Raw genomic sequence first — 18,715 nt, forward strand, 5'->3', positions numbered from 1 at the left:
GATAGACTTAATATAGATAATATTATGTTGATATCTCGCGTTCTTTTGATAAGTCAGATAAGCAAAATTTAATGAGTGTTTATAGACTTTTATGATTGTCTATGAAATACCAACGCTTTATTCTTCTATGAATCGAACGTGTTAGCTTGATAAATAATTTAAATCCTGCAAAACCGTTTTTCATGATTCGTATAAATATGAATATACGATCATACGATATCGATTTGAACTTTTTTTTAACAAATCAGATGCACAAAATTCGATCGATGTATCTAGACTTGTTGTATCTGACTAGAAAGTTTTGTTTAAACAAACTAATCTTTCATAAATTAACCGTGTTAAAAAATCGAAAATGTTAGCTTCACAAGTAATCAAAATTCTGCAAATCTATTTTTTACGATTCGCGCAGCTATCGCGTTTATGCCGAATGAGGCTATCGAACGAAGAGGTAACAGCAAAAAGTCCAAAGGAAATATATTGATTATTGCCACCACACGTAAACAGGTCGGAAGCGTGGCTGTGTCGCCGATATCGGAGTATGTAAGCTTGGTCGTTACCACGATTCTTCGTTTTATCTACCATTGGCTTAAATATTTTAAGAGTCTAAGGTAGGTAGCTAGTTTACAAGCTACGACACGTCTAGATTTTGACGTTAAACTTGCGTTTCGTCTGCGTGTTTCTACACAATTCTGTAGGACCTGCCACTCATCTCAGCAATAATAAGCTTTACCCGAAGAGCGAATGTAAAGCGGTTTGTAACATAAAGGATCTGCGTTCAAGGAAATTCCACATAATTTGAATACCAATGATTCGACCGAGTGAATAGTTTGGTGTTTCCTAATCGTCGACACGTTTATCATTTAAATGTGTTTGGGCTGTCGGGCGTTTCTCGTTCGCTCTATCTACTCGAAAGTTTTGGAAATCTCGCGTTGTTGGGACGCTTATTTCAAACACAGTCGTCGAAATTTGAGTCGTTTGAAATGAAGCTCTATAAATAGCATTCAGTGGCCAGACAGAAATAGAAATTTTGCGAGACAGTGAACGCATCGATTCCAATGTTACATATGTAAGCGCTGGTGCTCGTTGTTCACGTATTGTATATCATGTCAATTTTTTATATCGACAATTTTCCACCCGTTACAAGATTTTCTAGGATCTGGGATTTTCTATCTATCATATTTTCATTTATAGAAGCTACACTTCACTTCACTCTTCTTTATGTTCCGTATTTTTCTTTCTTCCTTGTGCTTTATCATACATTTTCTTGTGATGCCCTTGGGCCATTTTTTATAGTTGTCATTTTTTCCTTTGGTCTTTGTATTGTATTTTCTTTTGATAAAATTCCTTTTTGATGTTTATATTGCTTTTCCATTTCTATCTCTTTTTTTTCTTTGTTATCCTCGCTTTGTTAGATTCTAGAATCATTGCGCGTGCTGTCTGCTTTAACATAGAATTTGATGCCGCGATATCATCGTGACAATCAATGTGCCAATTGGTATCGCTATTTAACGCTTTAATTTAAGAGCACGCTGTACCACGAGGACTACTGTAACTACAAGTGACTACGCTCTGCTTTCACTAAAGTTTCAGATACTAACACACATCGTCCAGTTTATTTACCACAGTTAGATATTCAGCAAGCTGTTGCGCTCTGTCAAAGTATATTGGAATTTCCTCAGACATGCAGAGCTAAGTCCAGAAATAAACCAGCCGCATAAGATTCGCGATAACCAGAGGGCATGATCTCTAAATGGAGACAGACAAGTTGCGCGATACATTTCTTCCAAGTCGACTAGTCGACAAGATTCTTCCCAATAAATCTTATCCGACGTTGATCGAATCTGCAATATCAGACAATGGGACTCAATTTAATTACTCTTATAAACCTATTACTCTCCGTCCGAGTAAATCGAGTTTGTTACTTTAGTAACCTGGATATTCGAATTTTCTCTGGATCGCGTCAAAGTCGTTGATGAACTTTGTTTCGATAAAACAAACTTCGTTTCGTAATTAAGCGAGTGAAAGAATGCTATGCCCGATAAACTTGAAAACTTTTCTCGCGTTTGCAGAATGGAAGACCGCAAATGTCATGTATTGTTGTACGAACCGGGCGGATATAGACAAGTTGGAAACGGTCCATCACGAAGTAAATAACTTTCATTGATTGACAGCAACTTTAGAATTAGGATTTTGAGCGTCAGTGGCTGGTCGAACAGTCTCCAGATCCTTGAATATTAACCTTATTTCGACTTTGTCTCTAATTTTATCTGTGTCTACCTCTTATGATATAATATCTATCTGAATCTGTGCAATATTAGGAAATCTATTTAATCGAAACTATTAATTGCCGTATCAATGTTCATATTCGGTATGATTCTGGGAAAACAAGTTGATAATATTCGTTTGAAAGAGAGCACACACGTGAATTATAAACGACAAATCTAGTTCAAATATATATTATTTAATGAGTGAGGCGTCCGAAGTCAGCAATTACCGCCCAAACCTCGCCCAAACCTCCACCTAACCTCACAATGAAGGTATAATCTTCTTACGGGACATAATTCATCTATTTAACAGCCAGAATGGTATTCCGCTCCAAACAACTCAGCTACAAATTGATATAAACCTGTACAATTTGTTAACCAGAAAATATATTACTGGTTTTCTGCGCGGATATATTAATTTTCCCGACAAACAAATTTGTTTTACACTTTTCCACAGTTATTTTCCCATAGTTGGCCCACAGAGTATTTTTAACACTTTACCGACCGATAGCCGATTAATTGGTTTTTTGTCGCCGACGTTTATCGGCCGATAGCCTACTAATCGGCTTTTCGTCGCCGATAATCTTTCTCATTATTTCAGTGGCAATTTGTTATTCAGTACTGAGAACCTAAGGTACTTGCTCGGTTACGTCAATTGCGTTGCTTTGTAAGCCCCCACAGTTTTATACCTATTTGAAAAACGTACCGTTCGCGATGAACAAAAAGAATGGTATTGGAGAGTCTAAACCAAAACAGAGCCGGCGCCAGGCAGAATCTGCGCCTGAGCTGTCGGTCGGACGTGCATATGCTGTTGAACCGCTAGTGGTCAGTAAAGTGTTAATATTTTTTATTTATTTATTTATTTAAATTTTACAATTTGTCCAGTGGAACATTTGGTAAAATATTATAGCTTAGTGGTATAATAATATAACATGTGGGTGGCTACCCCCAGCGGGGTACCATCTTCGTGTTTGTTAGGTTATATCCTTTGTGAAAGTGTTAATATGGCAGCAGTTCATATCACTCGATGATTGAAAGTCATAAGTCAATAATATTTTCCATGCAAATTTTTGAATGAAAGTATAATTTTTTTACTGAACACGATTCGATTATTTAGTAACTAGAGCAATATATATTATATATGTAATAGAGCAGAGAGAACCATGATTGTCACATGGCTTCGAGAAGCTTCAATGATTTTTGAAAGAATCATTATCCATTTGTCATTACTAAGAAATATCTCTCACATTCAAAGATGAAGCACTTAGGAAGCCAGGCGGACCACTTCATCACGTGGCATCTTTGCGAACAAAGGTATACTAGTCGTTTAAGACACATTAAGAGGTCGCCTCTTAAGAGCGAAGCGGAAATTCCATAGCGGTTAATAGACCCCGGTGAAGTCTAACGTTTGAATGATCTCACGCTTAGAGAAGTTTAGCAAAGAGAAATTGCATTCGTGCAACTTTTTGGAATGTAGTTCCTTCAACCGTTGTCGGTTCAAATTAACTTCCACACCATTTTCGTACAATCCTCGCGTTACACAAACCTTGGGAATTCTTAACTAGCGCGTTCGTTAAGAGTTATTTCTAAAGAATCTGTTCAACTTGCAACAAGACGCAAACAAATAGCGGCGCTTTTTCTTTCGAATGTCGACCTACATATGCGCGTGACCTCTAACTATTTTTTTCTTTTTTTTTTATCAGATCACCTGTTTTACGATGTTTTAATCTGGCGAGATTCCGATTACCCAATAAAGATTGAAATTTCAAGCTTCTACTCGAATCTCAGTGGAGTAGTCGGTGATCATTTAATAAATTTCTACAAGAGAAAGGAAATTCTCTCAGTGAAATTGCATGTTTCATAATCATATGTTGCATTATGTTCCAGAATTTAAACGTTTTATATGGACCCGATTGCGTCTATAAGCACGAATTTCGTGACGAACTAGATTAAATTTTTCCAGTATAAAGTCAAAGATATGATATAAAATAACATGATGTATAATATAATATGAAATAAAATATGCTATAGAAATGTTCACATTAAGCAAGATATACATTTCATTACATTTCTGATGAGTCATTAGATATTTTATTTAAGGCGGAATAAAATGAAGCAGCTCGTGATAAAATAATTACACGTCATTCAGAATCTTAACGCGGGTACATTCTTGTCGCGGTACGCTTTAATTTAAATCTACGAATCGGTTTCGCTGCCAAGGTTTCCCTTTGAACTTGAAAATATTTGAAGGAATGGACCAGAGAACTCCGCCACGCGTGCGAACGATATACACAAACAAATCCTCATTATGTTACATAATCGAAAAAAAAGGGAACGTAAAAAAGTGAAAAAACTACATATTTCTAAAGATGAGCGTTTTCTTTTCTCGCGCTGCGGTACAGAAAGCGCAGAAAAATCCGTAGTTTATGCTCGTTGTGTTTCGCTATTGAGCGGCTCTCGTACTCGTTTGATATTTTGTCGTTCAAAATGCTGTCATCCCCCTAGAGGGTAAATAAAATTCTAGCGAAACCATCGAAGCTCGCGAAATATCTAATATCGCGAAATCCTTTCAATTGCGTTGTTTGTCCCCTTTCGTTCGTTTCGAAACTCTTTCCTAAAACGATGCTGCACGGAATCGAGATTTATTTACTCAAGATTCGCCGTTCTAAAGAATGTTATTCCATTCTTACCAGTAGTACAAGCTTTATATATACGCTGATATTTTGAAAACATCGATTAAATACAGTTGCATATACGATCTCATTTAAATATACCCAATAAATTCCGCAAATATTGTTTTCTCAATGATACTTCTCAGTGGACTGTAGATGTTTATGAAAATTTATACCTTTTGTGAGCACAGCGAAAAAATATTAAGAAACTGCGCGGAGATTTGTGTCAACCGCTAAATAATGTTGGAATGAAAATTTATGTGAATAAGTAAGGAAAAATTCGAAGAATGCAAGAGTAAACTGAGATGTATATATAGTGTTATGCGGGGATTTGGTGGCACGTGGCAAGTATTTATATTATGCGTGAGATCTTTAACAGTACGGTACGAATAAGAAACGACAGAGTCTTGAGTAAAATCGTTGAAGAGATGAAATACGAAGACAGACTGGAAAGTTTCCGGAATGGCAATGACAGTAAGAAATAAAGCAACCCCTGGCGGTAATTCTAGTAATTTTTCCATCTGTCCTCATAGTCTACAGTTTCATCAACATCTTAGCCTTTATTTCTCCACTGCATTATCTTTATCTTTGCTTTCTAATCTAACCTGGAGACCTATCAAAACTGGCGATTCCACGATTTCTTGGAGCCCGTGCATATTTCTCGGTCTCTCAAAAGCTGTCGAAGGCAACGCGCCAATAATTCAACACCAGGCCGCATCGTTTGCACATAAATTCCAAGGTTCACATCTTAAATCTCGGCCCTGTGTGCACGTGAACGTGACCTCGCTGACAGGGCTTATTAAGGCCCGGTAATAAGGTCGTTCGTCAGAAGGAATGCGAAGAAGCATGCTTGAGACTCTCTCTCAAAACGTTTCTTCACGACCAGAAAGACGTTCTTTTCCGAGGGAGAATCGTTGTGAAAATGTCGATAATAGACGTACGAAATACCATGAAAAGGTATTCCTGTCAGGATCAAAGTGTACTCATCTGACACTTGAGTGATTCTGATTGACAGCAAATAGCAGAATTCCACGAGGAGATGTCGGAATATCTCGTGAGAAAGGGTAAGAAACATCGACCTCTTATAGAGCAACTTTTCACATTTTTTGTCTAATGCATTGCTGTTCCCAAATATTTTATGTTTCTGGCGAGGATATAAATGAAAAACGATATCGTCTGTTTGTTGAAAGAGTGACAAATAAGAAAATTAAATTCTCCTGAAATTTGGTTTAAAGTAGAAATTTTGAAATAGAAAATTACTAAATTGTTAGGTTGTAATATATGAAATGTTCTTTTTTTTATTAATGTAATTTTAGACGCCTCGCTCATCCAGCAAACCAACTACATGTAAAATACGAAAGAACAAAGTTTCCCTTCGGAAGGACAAATGTTTTTCGGTCTCGATGAAAATATCGTCGAATTACGTAAAACAAGACCAAAGAACGTTACACGGTTCTCCTTTTTAGAGGAAATGCGGTTAAATTGCGAACACGAAAGCAGATACGCTATTAAAACACGCGCCACTGCAGTAAAGCGTTGACAGCAACGTGAAATAATAATTAAAGGCGATGAATTCATTTCCAAATACGGTGGAATATCTTCTACTCCACATCACCGCACAATTATCTATTATTAATTCTCACTGCTATCTATTTTGAAGAATTTTCACGGAATAATAAACCATATTACAAATAAATGAAAATGTTCAAACATTATCAATAATATCAATTTCACTGCGCTTTAATTGAAAGAGGGTAGGACACGTGTCAATAAAGAGAGAGAAATACAAACAGGTTCCTACGACTACATTATAAACTTCACTCTAAATAGTAAATATATAAAATCGAGTATTCTCAAATCGCTACAATTTTCCAAATCAATAGATCGGTAACTCGAACTTGCACGTGTTGCAGGAGAATGCGCGTGCGACACACGTGTATTTCCCTATCATTCACATGATGCAATCGCAAGAGGGTAATAATAATTCGGAAAAGCTGCAAAATTATAATTTATACGATCGGAAAACGAGCGCAGTTTCCTCGTACGTTCCCTATAACGTCACAAAAAAGGTAGGATAACGATAAATTTTACGAGCTCGTTTGCAAATCATCTCGCAGATGCGTTTAGTGCATCGATCGTAAAAGCAGCGGAAACTGGCATCGCGACGTCGATTTGTGCAACGATCGCGACCAATATCGAAAGTGAGATTGATCTTGAACCCAAACGATCTCATGGCCATGGCTTTTCAAATCGACGTGGAACAATTTTTGCACATCGATTTATCCGTTTTTATACTTCCAAGGCCTCCCCTGCCGCGACCGTACGAGCGTTCGTTTATTTATAATTTTCTCGACTCTCGATGCAACATCTCGAGTGTTGAACTGGTGCGCTGCTCGCCAATATTTTCTCTGCTTTAATCCTTTGCAGTCGCGAGCCGTTCTCCTCCCGCGATTACAACATGCTATTTCGATCTGTTCTCACCCTCCTGCATATTTCTGCGTTTCATTTGCCATTTTAATGCCGCTTGAATCCATACGTTATGTGCTCACCTAACGTCGTGAAACCTCATAGGTGGACCATAACATAAATTGCAACAACGATTGCAAGGCTTTCTTAGTTGGAAGTATAAATTGTGCCTAAACTCGTCCTGAGAATGTCTATTTAATTTTATAAAGACTGTGCTGTGCAAGTTTCATATATAATAGAAGATCGAAGCGTTTTGAAAACACAAAAACTAAAGCGTAAAATGGGAAATTCGAAGAACAGTTAACCAAGCACGATCTTGAATTTTGAATATTTTATGGTTTATTGTACCTGAGCATTTTTTGTAGTTATTTTAATTAAATAAAAATTGTTGTTGTTTATATCTCATTCAAATTTTGACGCTGTGCATTTATTAACAGCGCAATATCGCGGAATATTAAAGTGAACATTGACTTAGCTCGCATGATATGCTTCCAAACAACGAACCATTAAACTACTCTACTTGCTAAGTAGAATTAACTAAGAGCTACTAACCGCACCATTATCGATGCAACCTCGAAAACATCAATACTGTTTCAACGCACGACAATCCGTGCAATCTTCCCAACTTTAAACATTTATTTACTGAATAATTAATAACAATAAGGATAATAGGACAAAACAGTGTATAAATCTGTGATAAAATAGATCTTATAATATAGAAATAAAAATCTTTCACTCTCTTTTAAATTACACGATCTCTTTTATATTACACGATCTTGTTCCATTCTACGTTTCTTGATATTCTAACGCAGCCATCGATGAACTATCGATATTGAAAGCATAATCCCTTGTAAGGGCAGAGTCGGACAAAGGTAAATCGCTTGTTTCGTAAATCGATGTGTCACGTGGCCCTTGTCTACGTGTTGCGTCGAACGGAAACGTCAGTTTCGGTGAAAGGCGATTTCGATATTTCAAGGCGTAACTATGCAAATGTATGCGAACGCGTAATCGAGAAAAAGATTGCGGCAGGATAGGATCGTTAAACCGTTATAGGATGGTTTTAGGCTGAGTATGATTATATGCCGCCCTGTTAATGCTCCAAATGTCTCAATGGTTTTACGGTGTCCCCGCCTCTTTCGTCTCCCTGGAATCTCGATGCTCTAAAATGCAAATTTATCGATAGCTCCGAGAGTCAAACATTCCTAAATGGACATTTTTAAATACCTTCGGGGAAATTCCTGCTTATTTTTATCATTACTATTAAATACTAAGAAAGTCTATGAGCTCGATCTATACCATGGAATCTCGCATATAAAAGAAGGATGAATGGCGCGAGGAAAGAACAACGTATGCTGCTAGGCATGGAACAGGCCAGGTGTTTCAGAGGTTTTGAAAAGAAGAAAAGTTGTGGAAAAACGAGGTGATTTGAAGAGTAACATCAGATCCATAGCGATTTAAGGAAGGAAAGTAATGAATAAAAGAGCCACTCTAGCAGTTATGTTTTTAATATTATGCCCTTTTATGGTATATTCGTTCTGTTTTACACGCTCCGCTAGACTATTATCTTTTACTAGGTTTCATCGCGTATTATGAATTTTCAAGCAAATATTATTCTTAAAAATAGCCACTTCTCAAAATACATTCTATCGCGATAGAAAAGTTCGTAATACCAGAACACGCTAATGACTGGTAACGAAATAAACAGCGCTAGTATCTGTTTCTCGCTAATTATAAATTTATATATTCCACGTTGTATTAATAATTAATTCATACATCGATGACATATCAGGATATTATGTGGATTTTGCACAGACAAACTAATCGAATGCAATTTTTGCACTGACTATGAGATATATAACCTACATTCTGTTTCAAATACATTTTCTGAAAGAGATACAGTGTTGCGAGGATACTATATGCATAACATTTGCATAAATAAAGATTACGAGATATACGTATACCTGATAGATATTTTAAAACAAATTAGCCACGATTAAAGAGTAGTTATCTATACCAAGGACGGTTATATCTTAAAATAACATGAATTTTAAAATTTTGTCTTCAACTTGAAACGAGAACCATAATGTTCTCTTCATCGAATGATCCAATACCAACATGAAACAGATTTTCTCTTGAAGCAATTATTGACTTATAGTTTCGTAATATATGATTCATCGATAATAATAAACTTGGCGATTTTCGAAAATCCATGCTTTACACATACTAAATTAACAAGTTGCGGGCGAAACGCATCAACGGCGATCTCCTTTCCAGCGTAGCTACGGAATCTCGATCAATAATTCATTTTGCATCTAATTTGCAAATTAATAGGTTTCAGTGTAGCGTGACCATTAGAGCGATCGATGCCAAGAAATAATTTACGAGATGAAAACGGTAAACGAACATAACGGCCCGTGAAATACTCATTCTAACACAAGCGAGAGTAATGCTTTTCCTCGTTTTATATTTTCTTCCGCTGTCGTAAGTCGGATGTATTTTCTAAAGTGTTCTTGATTTTCTTCTCTTGCAAAACGAAGCAGGGTGGCTACACTACAGAAAATTGAACGGAAAAACGCAGAGATTAAAGGTTTTGCAAGTTACTTCAATATTCAACGAACTTACCTACTAATTGCTTCAAACTTTGAATATAATGATAAATTATTCTCTGCGTGTGTTTTAATTATAAAATATTAAGTCACATTTCTTTCAGAGCGCATACAGTACCACGGAAACAAAAGAGGAAGCAAAAGGTTTATACATAATTCAAATAACCAGCCATTCTCGCACGACTTATTTACACGTTTACTTCATGACCAAAGAAACTTATTAAATTAAATTCGTTACAACGAACATCGTCCTCACCGCACGAAAGCTCCACTTGATTTACATGTTCCGCTTTAAACTAGGAGCACATTATGCTGCCTGTTTCCAACGTTTTTGGTTATTTCCGTATACGTGAACTGTAGAAGAGGATCTGCCTATTTTAGGGAGACATACGAAAAATAAGAATCCCAAAGATTAATATGCAAAACTTTATGACCGCTTTACTTCATACATTCAAATATACATAAAAATGTGCAACTACGTGAACTCGGTCGGAGATTTAATTTCTAACTTTCTCCGTGATTTTATTGTCATCCAGTTTCGCTTAAAGCGTTCTTTTTGCCTCCGATTCAATCTTCGATTACGTTTCTTTCTTTGAAGCTCATTCGAAAGATCCAATAGGGTCTTTGAAAATCGCAAAAGTTTAATCAATTTTCTAAGAAAAAAAAAATGAACTATGATATAGTAAAAAATCACAGGAATTTTGCTTTGTAACGAAAACGTAATTTTAGAAAGATTGATAGATATTAGGTTATGTAATAAGTTTGTTCGCCATCCGGTTTTTTTAGGTTTTTATTTAGGTTTTCTAGGTTTTAGGTTTATTTGGGAATACCATGGACAGAGGATAACATAACAAATAATCTGTAGAATATGATTCGAAATACGTGACAAAACAAACGATTCACGATACAGATATCCCGATATGGATACTACAGGGAATATTTTAGAAGGTAAAGCTCCAGTTAGCATAATGTAAAGCCTACGTCGTGTTACGTTAATATTTCACAGCGAACCGTCTATGATAATACTCGCGATTAATCATCCACCGTGTTTGCAGTCGTAAATTTCAATTCGCGCGATTAACGCGTCACAAGTTCATTAAGATTCTTCGGTATTCCGTTCGAGGTGGGTACGGTTCTGTAAAGCTCTAGCGTTAAAAACAAATACAAATACAATAACGTGATGAGATTCGACGCGTTAAGCTTCATACCATCCTTTGATAAAATAAGCATTAATTACTAAGATTTAATCGAATATCAACAAAAGCAAATTTAATTTCGATATTGCTAATATAACATATCTCCGTATATTACGTTATTACGTTGAATTAAATTAACATTAACGAATGATACAATAGTAAACTGAGCTGGTTAAATGATAATTGGATGTTCGAAATAATTAATGCTCCCTTTTAGCATTGAAAATTCCACTTTCCTCGTGTATAATAAAAGATTACAAACAATCAACATCGACAAAATATATTAAGTCACTTATTACTTAAAAAGCTCGTTCTTGTCGAAGAGCTCTTCAACTACCGCAAACGAGTCTCCGGAAGTAACAAAATTACAGGTCGGCAAGCATTTGATCATTTTGTACCTCGTTAGAACTCTCTCAAGATCTTCTCATAATCAGATAATTGTGAAATCTTGTTCACAATGCTTGACCCTAACTCGATTATGATTAGGACCAATTACTTTTTTCTTTCTTACTTCTTGACAGGATAATAGAATTCGATCCATTCTACGTCAAATAAAAATCTATACTAACTAAAATTAAATGTAACTTAAGAAACAAAATACACTTAAAAAACCAATGATCGATAACTGAAACGAAAGAAGCACGCGTCTCTTTGAAGAACATAATTAAAACTTTCCGAACAATACACGAAACTACGTCGTCCCGATTTGCAGAATCCAAAGTGAGACGCCAATTCGAAAAGAAAGATAGCGCATTCATCGGTACATACGTTCCCGTACATCAAAGGCAGTTTCATAGCCGTATTTGAAGATCGTGCTCGTTACGATGCAGCTTGTAATTTTCACGAGCACGAAGCTTGACGAGCTCAAAGGGGCAACCTCTCGTCATACGTAACTTTTAGAAGCTCCGTACCAAACAACGGGCACAGCCTAGATGCGGTAAAGCGGCGTAACGCTTCTCGAGGATAAGACGAGGAGGTGCACTTTGAACTTTCTTCCGGAGTCACGGCGCCTCTAGTTTTCCTTTCTATCTCTTCGAGGATCTGTCTTCCTTTCCCTTTCCCTCTGGTTTCTTTCCTGTACTTGGAAAGCTCTCAGCGATACCCGAGACCTTCTACATCGAGTAAAAAAACAGTACCTTCCGGTGCTGCGTCCGAGGTAAAAATAAATCGTGACTCTATTTCACTCTAGCACACGCTCTCCGCAACCCTTTTTCCATTTTTTCTCATTCTCTTGGACTCTAGCAAAATTCAATTTGTTTCGAGAGAAGGGAGAAGACGCTTCACAAAAGCGTTGCTCTCTTCTCTTCTTTTCTTCTTTCCTTCTCTTATCTGTAAGATAAGAAGAGAGGATTGAAAGTCGATTGGTTGAATGGATGGCATGGTTCGAAGCGGGCCAGGGGTTTTTCAATTTTCCATCTCACGCCAAAAATCGACGGTGCAATCGAGCTGACACGACGCCAGTCTCTGAAATATACCACTTCTTCCGCCTCGGGTCAGTCCTCCCGTGAACAATCAAATACCATGGGATTCGAGCTCTATTCTTCTCTCGACGAAAAGACGATATTTTGATTTTAGTTTTCGATCCAGGGACCGAGTTATCCAATGGTCTCCGGTGCTATTGGTGCTCACGGTCCATTTCGTTACCAACTTTCCGTTTCGTGTCTTTCTAATCTTATTTATCTTTTTTGGAAAGTGGAAGCTTTTCCGTGTGAGCTTCTGTAAACCGTTAAATCTGTGAAATTCGAATTTATTCTCTAATATGGTGGTATCTCTGTCACGATTTTCATTGCATTTCTTGTCCGATAAATAAGTTAACTCTAACGACGGATTTCTATAAATCTTCCCTCTCCCATTTACACAAAAGCAGGTAAAAGTGCGCTCGGTCTTATCGGGTTCCTTCTGGAAAATCGAATAGCAAATATCGCTTACTCCGTTGCAGTAATCCTTTCGAATTTTTCTAATATAACGTTTTCGATGATATTATTTTAATTTTAAGAATTATGGAAATATAAGGTTAGAAATTTGTAAAGAATTCAAGCGAAGTAAGAATATTTATGGTAAAAGCTATGGTAGAGGTCTTTAATGAATTATAGTAAAACAACATTTAGAGTTAAGTAGTGCTGTGGTAGGATATAAAAATTTTACCTCAAGCAGACATTATACGCCCTCATTTTCTCCATCCTTCCCTTTCTTTCTGTTCTTTTTTTCCCTCTCATCCTTCGCTCTTTCATTCAAGATTCGTCTTCATCGACAAATTTTAAAATATAACCATTTAATAATTTCTATAAAAGGATTTCTAGAATAAAATCTGTCAATTTCATTCTAAATCCAAATCTGGGAAGCGAATTAACCGCGAATTTGAAACATCGTAGAATGAAATATTAAATAACGAAATGCATCTTTTCAATAAAAAGTGTAAATTATTATGTAAAGTGCTAGTGAATATGCATAAATATCAGATACTAAAAATATTTGGTTCGACCAGGCGTATGTTTTGAAACAGATATAGGTAAACAAGGAACGTTCGATTCTCGTTATGCAAAACGTAGTTTGCCCCGGGGGAAGTATTTTTGGTCCTTTTTGGTTAAATTTGAATCTATACCTTGTCACGTTTATGTGCGTTTCCATGCCACGATCTCTCCCCTTTCGCGTCACGAAAAAATATCACCACTCGCAAACTCTATTTGACGTATAAAACTCGCATACTTCAAATTTACGGTTCTCGTTGAAGTATTTGTCACTTATATGTCCCGCTATCATTTTCTGTGATCTCCCAATTAATTATAGGAGAAGATGACATAACTTGTTATCTGCAACTCGTTCCATGTAATCTTTTTAACATTAAATTTTGAACATCACCCGGAATGACCTCAGAAGGATCAATTCTTTAATATCAAAGGTAACAAAAAGGAATTGATCGGTGGCTTAGAGAACTCAATTATTAGAACACTGGACAGACTTGCGAAAGATTCGAGTTGGAATCTCAGTCCACCAATCCGATTGACCCATTCTTTTTCTATCGGCGATTTCCAAGTAATAAAATCATCACTTTGCCCTTTAAATTTCAACTTTAAATTTGGAATTAAAAAATCAGACCTTTAATCTAGTGTGGGCTGTCATTTCTATATATTTTTTACCAATTTTTTTTCTAGTTAAAGTTTCGCAAAACCACTGGATATTTTACATTTATATTTCAACCTTACTTACTTACTTATTTCATAACCTATGATTATTTAATAGATACCTATTTCATTTGCCACTCCAATATGTATCTCATTCTCCTCTGAATAAATTGTTAATCGATGAAGAAATATATGATTCAGTAACACATCAACAACATTACATGATTAACAGTAACATTCTTGTTTTACTTCGTGTCTCTTTGAACGACCAAAGCGGGGCTCTCGCTTCTATCATCTTTGCTAAGATTACACGTCTCCCATGGGATCTACGTGAAATTGTTCTTCTGAAAATGTGTCGCCGCGTTCATAAATTTAACTCTACTCAATTTAAATATATACATGTGTTTGCATGTATTAGGTATTTCTTATCATCAGCTTTTTGTTCCACCGTGTGCTCTTCAATCAGAAACTCGATTACATCCGTATAAAATTTTCTTCCGTCAATCCAGAATTATATTGATGATTTACATTTTATATACCATGCAATAAACAATCTTCGTTTTCGTATAGATTACTTATGTCTCCCTTTACTTTGTACCGTACCATTTCTCGCAAGATAAGAAGAGATCATAGTTCCAACACGCGAGTTCCTCATCAATCATTCGATTCGAATTCGATAAATTCTTGTCTGTTGTGTTGCATGAAGAACACCACACAGCAGACTCAAGATCGTTTCACGTGACAAATCGTAGCATCGTTTCCGAAACACAAAATGCGTGGGGTAACAATCCTTTATCTTTCCTGGCTCAATTTTTCTTCCGTCCCAATAAATATTTCTTCGGAGTAAGAAGAAATGTCTTCTATCTACATTATATTAAATGTACCTATACTTCAATCGTACGACGTAATCATTATATGTTGTCCATTAAGTTTTGATCATCTAAATAGCAACATACCTTTCTTCATTCGTATGACATATATATGACAGTTTTTAAAAGTACTTTAAATTTTCCAGCTCGGTCTGTGATAAATTCTTCGGCTCTCACGGATCGCGCAATAAATTACAAAATACAGTTTTTTCACACTAGTAGTGGATTTATTGATAAATCACACCAAGTCCATGATATTCCGCAACAAGAGATCCAAAGCATCGGTAAGCTAATATTCGCCCTACCTCCTTCATTCCTTTGAACGGTGTATTTAATTTATTTTTGTTTAGCTATCTATATGTACCAATTTAATATCGAGCAATCTGCTGCGGGTGTGCATTTTTTTAATTTATCTTGTAATATCATATTTTTGGAATAAGCGATATATCAGAACGAGTAGAATATCACAGCTGTATTACTGTTAACGTGCGCAGTTACAATGTGCTTTTGTTTCCTTTACCGAATATAAACAGTGCTTTCAACATTCGAGGAGAACGTGTTAACGGCATCATCGTTCCGCCAGCGACCGCGTTCAAAACATGAAAACATCGAAGCATGTTTACAGAGCGCTTATGCCTCAATTTTGAGAACTCCCAATACGAGCTTGTAGAAGAAAAGAAGAGGAGTGGATGAGTAATAACGATATTTCAGTGCAAAAATAGAAGCAGTCGACGAAGTGGACAAGAATGTGATCGAAGTCGAGCCACGAGGAAATATTCTTGCAAGGAGATTAACTTCTTTTAAATTGAATATTTAAATTTCCCCATCAAGGACAGTTTGTTATTGCGGCGTTTCGTGCATTTATTGTTTCAACACGAGCCTTGTCGTGAAAGAACATATTAACCTACGGATCTCTCTGCAATCCCTGATACGAGCGACCTCCTATGCACAAACTTGAGAAACGGATGAACAGAACTTTTGAAAGTTTGATCAATGCTTAGGAGACAGACCTTTCGTAAAACGGGTAGCAATAAAAAAGCAAGTTACAAGGAAGAACAGTGAATGAAACGGACAACGAAGGTTCGAACGTTCTTTGCTGGTACAAATGAGATTTTCAAATTTCCACGATACAGAAGCAACTTCATTATCTCCCGACCATCCTTCGCTAAATTTTATCAGTGTACTTAATTAGACTGCTTTATGCAGGCGCTGACCAACCCTTGGAAAACAATTTGTGCGAAAATTTCGTTCAAAGCTTGCCTACTCGTGCTTTATGCAAAGTACCACAACGAGAGTAACTTCATTTAGATACGTTTTAAGTTCTCCTTTGTACTAACCGCAAAGTATGACGATTATATTCGAATTGGACGTTATTACTCCATTGTTACGAATCATAATTCACCGTTTGACAAATTCTCTCTCCGTTTTGTTATTCAACAACTTGCCTCTTCATACAGAGATATATCTTCCACCCCAAGAATAAGTTTTCTTAGGGTGTTAGAGAGAATAGCGCACCCTGCTACAACCTACTACATCTTACTACCTCTTGAAGGAATGTATTCCATTCGCTTTATCGTTATCACGTCCCTTCTTCAGGGGTCCGTAATCCGACGAATAAAAAGTTCATTCGTTTCACTTATCAATATATCTTCTTCTTCGGCCCGTTACGATCCCATAAAAGTTACTTCGTGCTGAATTACGTTTCGTCTTCCATTATATCGTTTCTTCTCTGCCCAGTAATGCCCGTGTGTTACTTCCACCAAACCACTTTTAGAACCGTTTAATCTATCCCCCTGTATTATTACAATCCATCCCCGCACTGTTTTACACCCCGTCTGTTCGCGCTATATAATAACAATGTTTTTCGAGCCTCTCACCTTACCACATAAAGAAAACAAAATGAAACACGAGTTTTATTTACCTTTATACTTTTTACATAAAAAATGATCATGAAATCTTCGCACGAAAATAAAGAACGATCTCATACTTTCCGCGTATTTCACAGAAAGTTACATAGAATGAGAAGTTCCTACGGCGAAATTTTAATTTCTTCTTTACTCTGTTCAATGATACATTGACTACGCTCTTCCCTTTCATCGTGTTTTCTTTGTGTTTTCTTTGCCGTATCGTTATGTACATACAGGCAAATAAATTACACGCCTCCAGCGCTATTTTTGCCCTTTTCAACGCCAGCACGAAGAAAGACACGCAGCGTCTCTTTAAATACGTAGCACACACATTCTTTATCTATTCGTGGCTTCAATTAATAAACACCACCCTTTTTTCGGGCCTGTTAAAGCATATCAACCCGGAAACTAGATAGCTACGATAAATCGTCCTCAATTTAATGATTCCTAATTAACTACAACACACGTGTTTACATTGGATATGCTCACGTATACAGGATGGTTCAGTTTGTTCTACTTAAGTACATATTTTACTGGCATATGGGAATATTAAATTTAATTTTTACTATAAAGGGCTGCTGTTAAAACGCGTTAATCCGAAAATGCGTTAACATAGTCATGATAAATTACTCCCAATTTGATGATATTTAACTAACCACTGAAATTAACCACTGAATGTGATTATATTCAAAGTGATCATGTATAAAGAATGGTTTAATTTATTCAACGAACATACATTTCTAGTCTGGTGTCCAGCTTACAACGACAGTATTAAATTTCAAATTGAAGTCTGGTTATTCATTTTTATTTTAACTTTAGTGGGACATATTTTGTTATCTCTATATTTATTTTAAGAATTTTATGTTTTCTAATAGAAAGATCATACATTGAAAAGAATTAAAAAAGATTTAAATATTAAATATTAAAGCTTGAAACTTATATTGGATAATCGTTGCATTTTGATTGCCTATATGAAAGTTGAAACATACATAAACCAAACACAATGTCACATGAAAACAAATATTATCGTATATAACATTCAAGCAGATTATCGTAATAGATATCGCATTTTGTTTCTACTACGTGTTTCTTATCATTTCCGCCTGTAGCTAAATGAAACCGTTTACAAATCGAATTAAGAAGCTGCATATACGCCTATACTTGCAATGCACATATATCTGTCAAATAATTTACGATAGACGTGTAGCGTGAAAAGATTAAATAAATGATCCAAGTGTATTTTGAAATTCTCAACTTCTGTTTATATTTACGGCTCGCCTCGTAAACGTATACAAACGATATTACACGACGTCGACGATCGTTACACTACTAATAGCTACATGTTTTCATAATTTCAACGAATCTAAAGATAACCCCGAAACTTAATTGAAAACAAGACATTCCAAATAAGACGTATTTGCTCTCGTCGCCTAACGAAAGAATCGTATACATATATAGCTATAAAAGTTTCGATCGATCAGTTTAGCCAATTAAAACAATAGGAACGTGACGTCGTGTCATTGAACGCATCGAAATTGCGTAGCAACGGGGACATCTAGAAACACACTCGTGGTATACCGCGGAAATTAATCTTCGTTGAAAGTAACGCGCTG

The 18,715-nt window shown here is 36.2% G+C and overlaps 1 protein-coding gene across 3 annotated transcripts in view; it reads right to left on the minus strand.

The window, feature by feature from the left end:
• The window catches only part of LOC117233040 (small conductance calcium-activated potassium channel protein), a 235,997-nt gene that overhangs the window by 216,593 nt on the left and 689 nt on the right, over positions 1–18,715 (minus strand). The window lies entirely within an intron of this gene.

Source organism: Bombus vosnesenskii, unplaced genomic scaffold (assembly GCF_011952255.1).
Source record: "Bombus vosnesenskii isolate JDL3184/JDL3185 unplaced genomic scaffold, Bvos_JDL3184-5_v1.1 scf7180000013294, whole genome shotgun sequence".
NCBI lineage: Eukaryota > Metazoa > Arthropoda > Insecta > Hymenoptera > Apidae > Bombus > Bombus vosnesenskii.